We start from the raw sequence: 9,248 nt of genomic DNA on the forward strand, positions 1-9,248 counted from the left end.
TGGAAGAGGCAGGCAGAGTAGAAAAGCTCACAGAAGCTCCTCAGCCTCCTTCCATTTTCTGAAAATTTCATTTCGCCAGGTCAAAGAACTCTCTTGGCAAGTTGAGACACTTGGCAAGGCACAGTTTGCTAATGCCTTCTACACCCTCTTTTTCTCTCCCTTCCCCATCATTTTGCGAAATGACTAGTTCTTACTGAGAAGTATTCAGGCACTCACTTAGTCTATCTTTACACAACTTACCAAAGTTCTAGAAGCCAGTTGGAAAAAATGTGCTGAATTTTCTGTGGCAGATTTTGCTATATAAAACATATATATTCTAGCTGATGTAATTAAGTCTGAGGACAGAATTTCCCTACTTAATCCTTGGGCAAAAAATTCTTTTATTGTTTCCTTTCACGTCAAAGTAATTCCAAAGTCCTGAGTGGACATCTAAAAACTTTCTAAACCCAATCTCAGACAAGTTGAAGACAAGAAGTTTTCATGTTTTGAGATAGAATGAGGATGATTTAATGAATAAAAGTGTAAAAGGGGGTAACAGAAAGGAGACAGTGTCATCAGAAAGGTAGACTGTCTAGGAAAAGCAGATCATGGTCAAGTGACAATTCTTGTAAATGGAGAAGATAAAGACTTATCCCAATATTTCCAAGGAATTAGGTACTGCCTCTTTGATGGCACTGTTCTCTTTGAGGATAAAATTTTGCAATTTACCAATTATTTTATGAAGGGTTTTTATCAAGTATTATAATTTTTAAATAATTCAATATTCATATAAAAGTCGCTGGGCAATTAAAGTTGCTCTCTGTCCAAACTACAACCCAGCACAAGTAACCTTGTATTCTCTGATATGTCTAAATCATAGCATCTGGATGTGCCTCAGTGTTTCTAACCCTTCCAGAGAAGCTGAGCTAATTCCAGGGAAGGGCAAACTTGTGCTCGTGGTACATCTTACAAACACAGACACGAGAGTGCGAAATATATTTCCTTTGTCTTAAGAAGTAAGGCATTTAACTACACATATCCATGTAAACATTTTAAATAGGTATTTCTGCAAAATCAATGATACACAGGTCATTTTATTGTGTGGCTTCTTTTCTCCCTAGCTAGCACAATGTAAAAGCATTTGTAAAAAACACTTTCTATTTTTCTTCTCCTTGGTGAAATCATGCCTGTATCACAGTTGAAAAAGTGGAGCATATTGTGTTTAACATCTAGTTCAGCTCTCTTTTCTCTTGATGGACAGGTCAATTCAGAGGTTTGAGATTGCCTGTGGCAAATATACATGAAAACCATACAAATCACTGCTTTTCTCTAATTAGAAGTATATTTGTGAGACAAAGTACAAGAGAAATAATTCTGTTTTTGACCTCATTCTCTTGCTGAATAATTGCAGATAATTCTCATTGATATTTGAACATCTATTTAATCTTTACAACTAAGTCAAACTACTGTCATATCTGAAATCTTTTCTTCTGTTTATAGAAAGTAGAGTTTAGCAATTATCCAGAGAAAAGAAAATGCAGACAGCTGACCTAAATAATGTGGGTGTTTCTTTACACTGCCAAAATTAACTGAGTCTTGTGCTCAACCTGCGATTCATTTTGACAGCACGGGTCAGACTCTTGGCTCTATTACCTGAGTCCAGTGCATAACAGGTACTTTGTTCTGGTTAAATGACTACACTTACAGCAGGTCTCAGTGCACAGTTCGCAATCGCCTTCACTAAAGCAAAATATTTCACCATCACTGTTAACAGTGCCATTCACTATATCTATCAACCACACTCCAATATGTCCTGGCAGCAACTCAGACCATTTGATCTGCAAAGATATGACGGCCCACTTGAGGCCCACCAAATCACTCTTCACCATAATAATCACATCTAGCCTTGGCACTGAGTCTCAGATTATTCTCCCCAAATGAACAAATAAAACGGTTGGGGGAAAATGCTTCTTGGCAACAGCTTGAATGTAAATGGTGACAACAGCTGGCTTAGCAGATGTTCTTCATATGATATGACACCTGAGTTCTTGAAGATAGAATTTGACTACATTCATACTTCTAGATGTTCTAAAAATATTTTAATAGAATTTTGCAAGCCAAAATGGGAAATAGTGAAAACAATGACACTGATGACATTAAAAAGATTACATTCATTTCTACACTTTTAGTAGCCATATATCTCCAAATTTTAATATCTTCTTGCATCATAACCTAGGAATCAAACCCAGAAGGACAATTGGTTCGATCTTAACAATCTTGTTAGAGTAGAAATATAAAATTAGTCCTGTACAACTAAATGAATGCATAATTTAAGGCCATGATAATTTTAATGTTTGCATCTTCTTTAAGTAACATTTTAAACTTCAATAATTTTTTGTTCTAAAAGTAATTTTTGCCTTAGGAAATCAACATATTCAACAAGTACTGATTAAGTCTTAGAGTTGCTTATATGAATGTATAAATGTATGGGTCATATGTAGGATGGTAATAGAGACTTCAAAAAGTTACATTCAGAGACATTAAAATTCTGAATTAAAATGTTTTAGAAATTCTAGGACCAATGATTGTGGTAACTTTGACAATCTTGCTCATTGAAAATTCAGTTATATCTCTGGACCCATCCATTGTCTTAACGTCTCATCATAAGAAAGATGTAAGAAAAACATAGAAACATTACATGAACTTTTAACAATATATTGTCTGTATCTGGTAAAGTAGAAGTATTTATGAGCAAACTATATCCAAAGAAACAGAGTGTATTAATCTAGTTGTATATATTAAAATATTTTTGGTGCATCCAGGTTTATTAATATGTTTCATTTTAGATCACATAACCCGAATATGATAGTACACAAAACATATACATTTACTGTGTTTTCTATAATAAATTTTTTTTAAGTTTTCTATAGTTTCTCAATAGGATCATATTTGGAAGTAACAATTCCCAGATGAGGAAATACTATCCTCAACTAAAAAATTATGAGTTAAGAGGCTTTCAGTGAACCTCAACAGCAATAAAAAAATAAATAGTTTGAAATGAAACCATGGAATTGGGAGGTCTCTATCTTAGAATAGTTTAAGCTGTACCTGTCAGGTTTAATAGTCAAATAGGCAAATTCATGTTTTATTGATAGTACAAAGAAAGGGAATAGTTATTATAGTAATATACTCTTATTTCCAAAAACTTGAATTGTCATGTTCTATAAGGGATTAAACTCCTTCACTCCAATCTCAATATCCAAAACATCTAAAATAATCAATGTCAGTTATTGAACTCCTTCTATGTGCCTGAAGTTGTACTCTACATTCAACATTCATTCTTTCTTTTTTTTATTTTAGTTTTTTAGATTTTATTTATTTATTTGAAATAGAGATCACAAGTAGGCAGAGAGGCAGGCAGAGATAGAAGAGAGAGAGAGAGAGAGAGAGAGAGGCTCCCACTGAGCAGAGAGCCCAATGCGGAGCTTGATCCCAAGACCCTAAGATCATGAGCCACCCATGGGTCCCAACATTCATTCTTTCATTTAATTTTCACCATACTATAAGGCAGCATTATTATTTTTTTCTACATTAGTTAGGATATTTCAAGTTATACCACTCAACTACAAATGCCCTCATTTTAAAAAATAGGGATGCCTGGGTGGCTCAGTTGGTTAAGCATCTGTCTTCAGCTCAGGTCATGATCTTGGGGTCCTGGAATTGAGCCCCACATCTGGCTCCCTGCTCAGTGGTGAATCTGCTTCATCCTCTTCCTCTCCCTCTGTGATCTCTCCTGCTCTCTCTCAAAAAAATAAAATATTTAAAAATTTCAAAAAATAGCATATTACATTTGAAGATTGCAGGAAAGGGACGGGCTTTGAGTTATTTGATGCAGTACTTCATCAAGGTTCTTGATAGTCTTATGTTCTTTCCATTTTTTGTTCATGGTATAGATTTTTTCCTAGGTCTGGTTCGCCTCTTGATTGCAAAATGATTGAAAGAGGCAGCTGGGTTCACATGTTCTTTGATCACATCCAGCCTGAAAAAGACTGGCTTTTCTTTCTCAGAAGCCTTGAGCAAAAGATTTGAAGACAACCTCCTATGCTTTATTGGACTAAATTAGATTAAATCATCTCTAAAGCAAGGAGCATGTAGCTATTCTGATTGGCTGAGAAAAAGTATAAGAGATGCAGAAAATGTTGAGGAATACAAAATAATGTCATTTCTGTTTTTCTTTTGGAAATTAAACTGAGAATGAGAAGCTATATAATTTTCTTAAAGTCCTAGAGTAATTGAATGATGATTTCTGAATTAGGAAACATAGCCCTGCCACAGTACTTATTCTACTTACACTGGTGGACAAAGGTTAAAAGGAATGAGCATACAAACACTAATAATTTCTTCCATTCCCATATCAATAATTAAATATTATTTCACAAAGTGACTCCACAGCTAGACAATTCCATATAATAAATACTTGATATGTACTTGATTTAAAAAAAAAATCTATGGGACACCTCGGTGGCTCAGTGGGTTAAAGCCTCTGCCTTCGGCTCAGGTCATGATCCCAGGGACCTGGAAATTAAAGAAAGTGATTCTTTAAACATGCAAAGGAAGTCTTGGGCAGATCCCTGTCTGACCTACAAGTGAAAGTGACAAGAATCAACATACTGAAAAGTATGTTGAAAACTGAACTACTGTGTAGAATAGCACTTACATTCTCAGAGTAGTCTCTTGGTGTCAAACAAATGGGGCAGACCAGAACAGTACTGCAAGGGCTCTGAAAACTAAATTGTCAGAACCACAGCTTATTGAAGAGTGACTAAACTTACGTGCCTTAAACCTAAAGAATGTGACTGCTTGCCAAAAAAAAAAAAAAAAAAAAAAAAAGAAATAAAAAGAAATGAAATGTAGATTCTCAGAATATAATACTCAAAATAAGATGCCATTGAAGGGGCACCTGGGTGGCTCAGTCGGTTACCCATGCCTTCAGCTCAGGTCATGATCCTGGAGTCCGGGATCCAGTGAGGCATCAGGCTGTTTAGTGGGGAATCTGCTTCTCCCTCTACTCTTCACCCACTTGTGCTTTCTCTCCCTCTCTCAAATAAAAAAATAAATAAATATGCAATTGAAATCACTCACTATACCACAGACAAGGAAAATCACAATTTCAATAAAGTAAGATAATCAACAGACACCAACTACTGATTGGTACCTTATCAACCAATCAGATAACAGTCATGATTTATACCTGATTGATACTATCATATATCATCAAAACTATCAGATACAAGAGGATTCAGATGTTGGGATTCTCTGACAAAGACTTTTTTTTTTTAGGCTTTATTTGAGGGAGAGAGAGAGAGAACATAAGTGGTGCAGAGGGGCAGAGGAAAAGGGAGAATCAGACTCCAGGCTGAGCAGAGAACCCCATGCAGTCAGTGTTCAATCCGAGGACCCTGGGATCATGACCTGAGCTGAAGGCCGAGGCTTAACTGACTGAGCCACTGAAGTGCCCTTCTCTGACAAAGATTTTTTTTTAAAGATTTTTATTTATTTATTAGACAAAGAGATCACAAGTAGGCAGAGAGAGGAGGAAGCAGGCTCCTGCTGAGCAGAGAGCCTGAGGCAGGGCTCCGTCCCAACACCCTGAGATCATGACCTGGGTCAAAGGCAGAGGCTTAACCCACTGAGCCACCCAGGCACTCTTCTGACAAAGATTTTAAAACAGTTATCACAAAAGTGTTTTGATAAAACAGGTAGAACAGACAGAAACAAATAATAAAATGGTGAAATAATCCGTAATATATCAATAATTGCCTTCAATTAAGATGCCAATTAAAGATATCTGGAGTAGATTTTTTTAAATGATCCAACTATACGCTGGATCATATTTGATATGATAAGAAAATCATATCAAATATAAAGATATAGCATAGGTAGGTTAAAAGTAAAATATATGAAAAAACATATCATACAAACAACATATCATACAACACCATCAACCAACATAATCTAATAAACATTTAAAGATATCTCACACAGCGAAAAGGCCAATCTTTCCAAGCTCATATCAAACATTCACAAAGATAAATCACATTCTGGGCCATTAAATACACCTTAACAAATTTTTCAAAATTGAAGTCATACAAAATATGTTTACAAAAAGTGGAAAACATCAGATTAGGTTTTAAAAACAATAATAAAATGAGACTATCTGCATGATATCTAATAAGACCAATAATTACTGGCCAGACTAATCAGGAAAAAAAATAAAGGAAAACAATTATCTCTATAAGGAATAGAAGAGGTGATATGATCAAAGATTATGCACATATTAAGAGGATAATGAAAATTATGAACAATTTTAGGAGATAATGAAATGGATACAACCTTGAAATGGTTATAGTCTTGAAATGACCAACATAATAACTCTGTATCTACCACAAATGAATGAAGTTTATAGTTAAAAATATTTCCACAAATTAAATTCCAGCCCCAAATCTTAATTATGAAATTCTACAAACATTTCCAGAAAACTGATGATGATATAAAACTATCCAACTCATTATATGGTATAATACCAACACGAGACACAAACATTGCAAGAAAAGGCAACTACATTATACTTCCTAATATAGATGCAAAAATACTTAAGAAAACTTTACCTTACTTAAATACTTAAAAATACTTTTTCTTAAAAATACTTAAGAAAACTTTAACTCAAGGGCAACTACATAAAGAAAGAAAGAAAGCACATCATGACCAATTAGTTTAATTCAGGATTGCAAGGTTAGTTTAACATTTTAAAAATCAACAAATTGATTTGATTTACCATATAAACAGACTAAAAAAAAATTGACATCACAGTACATGAAAAAAAAAATCAATGTCCATTCTGTATAAAAAGTTCTTGAGATATGAAAAAAGAAGGGAATTTCCTCCACTTGAAAAAACACATCAGTAAAAGATCCTACAGATATCATCATGTCTAATTGTGAAGGACTCAATTTTTTCCTCCTAAAAGCTTAAGGATGTCCATTCTCAGCACATATATTCAACATTGTACTGACAATTCTAGATGGTCCAATTGGGCAAGAAATTAAAAAGGAGAAAGTAAACTGTTCTTATTTGTAGAATTCATGATCATCCATCCAACAAAATCTGCACAAAAGCCCCTAAAACTAATAACTGAATTTAATGATGATGAAGGACACAAGACCAATACAAATAATCAACCACATTTTATTATTCAGCAATAGTTGATCAGAAGTTGAAATAAAGAAAATGATGTGATTTAAAATGGTATTTAAAATACAAAATATGTGGTGATAACTCTAACAAAATTGGGTAAGAATTGTACTCTCAAAACTATAAAATATTGCTGAGAAAATTAAAAAGTAGTAAGTAGACAGATATAAGGTAACCATTGATCAGAATACTGTTGTTAATTCTTCCTGAGATTTCTCTGTAGAGCTATGAATTCAATACAATTCCAGTCAAGTTTCACCCAGGCATTTTGGTAGTACTTTACAAGACAACTCAATTCACGTGGAAATTAAAACGAATTTTAAAAGCTACACATTAACAAAATGAAGAACTTAAACTTTTTTTTTTAAGATTTTATTTATTTATTTGACAGAGAGAGAGATCACAAATAGTCAGAGAGGCAAGAAGAGAGAGTGGGGGAAGCAGGCTCTCCGCTGAGCAGGGAGCCCAATGTGGGACTTGATCCCAGGATCCTGAGATCATGACCCAAGCTGAAGGCAGAGGCTTAACCCATTGAGCCACCCAGGTGCCCCAGAACTTATGTTTTTTAAAAACAATTCTTAAGAGAATGAAAAAACAAGCCACAAACTCATGGAAGATATTTGTAAATTATAAATCTGATAAAGGTATTGTATCCTGAATATATTAAGAATTCTTAGAAAGGGGGGTGCCTGTGTGTCTCAGTGGGTTAAGCCTCTGCCTTTGGCTCAGGTCATGATTTCAGGATCCTGGGATTGAGCCCCACATCAGGCTCTCTGCTCAGCAGGGAACCTGCTTCCCAATTTCTCTCTGCCTGCCTCTCTGCCTACTTGTGACCTTTGTATGTCAAATAAATAAATAAAATCTTTTAAAAAAGAATTCTTAGAAAGAAATTATGTATAATATATAATCCAAATTTAAAAATTAGCAAAATATTTAAATAGATCTTTCTTTCCCACCCAAGAATTTCCTTCAGTATTTCTTGTAGGGCTGGTTTGGTGGTCATGAACTCCTTTAGTTTTGTTTGTCTGGGAAACTCTTGATCTCTCCTCTTCTGAATGACAACCTTGATGTATAGAGTATTCTTGACACAGATTTTTCCCATTCAGCATGTAGAATATATCACGCCACACTCTGAAAACTATAAAACACTTATGAAAGAAATCAAAGAGGACACAAAGACATGGAAAAACATCCCATGCTCATGGATTGGAAGAACAAATATTGTTAAAATATCTATACTACCCAAAGCAATCTACATTTTATGTAATCCATATCAATACCATTTTTCACAGAGCTAGAACAAACAATCTTAAAATTTGTATGGAACCACAAAAGACCTTGAATAGCTAAATTAATCTTGGAAAAGGCAAGCAAAGACAGAGGCATCACAATTCTGGACTTCAAGTAATTACAAAGCTGTGGTTCCAAACAGTATGATACCGGCACAAAAACAGAGATCAATGGAACAGAATAGAAAACCCAGAAAGGGACCCATAACAGTGCAGTCAACTAATCTTTGACAAAATAGGAAAGAATATCCAATGGAAAAAAGACAGTATCTTGAACAAATGGTGTTGGGGAAACTGGATAGCAACATCCAAAATATTGAAACTGGACTACTTTTCTATACCATATACAAAAAATAAATTCAAAATGGATGAAAGATCTAAATGTGAAAAGGAAACCATCAAAATCCTAGAGGTGAACACAGGCTGCAACCTCTCTGACCTCAGCTATAGCAACTTCTTACTAGATATGTCTCCTGAGGCAAGGGAAACAATGCAAAAATAAAGTATTGGGACTACATCAGGATAAAAATCTTCTGCACAACAAAGGAAGAAAATCAACAAAACTCAAAGAAAACCTACAGAATGAGGGAGGATACCTGAAAATGACATATCTAATGAAGGGTCAGTATCTGAAATCCATAAGGAACCTATCAAACTCAAATCCCAAAAAACAAATAATCCAGTTAAGGAATGGGCAAAGACATGAATAGATACAAAAAAAAAAAAAAA

Source organism: Mustela nigripes, chromosome 3, assembly GCF_022355385.1.
Source record: "Mustela nigripes isolate SB6536 chromosome 3, MUSNIG.SB6536, whole genome shotgun sequence".
NCBI lineage: Eukaryota > Metazoa > Chordata > Mammalia > Carnivora > Mustelidae > Mustela > Mustela nigripes.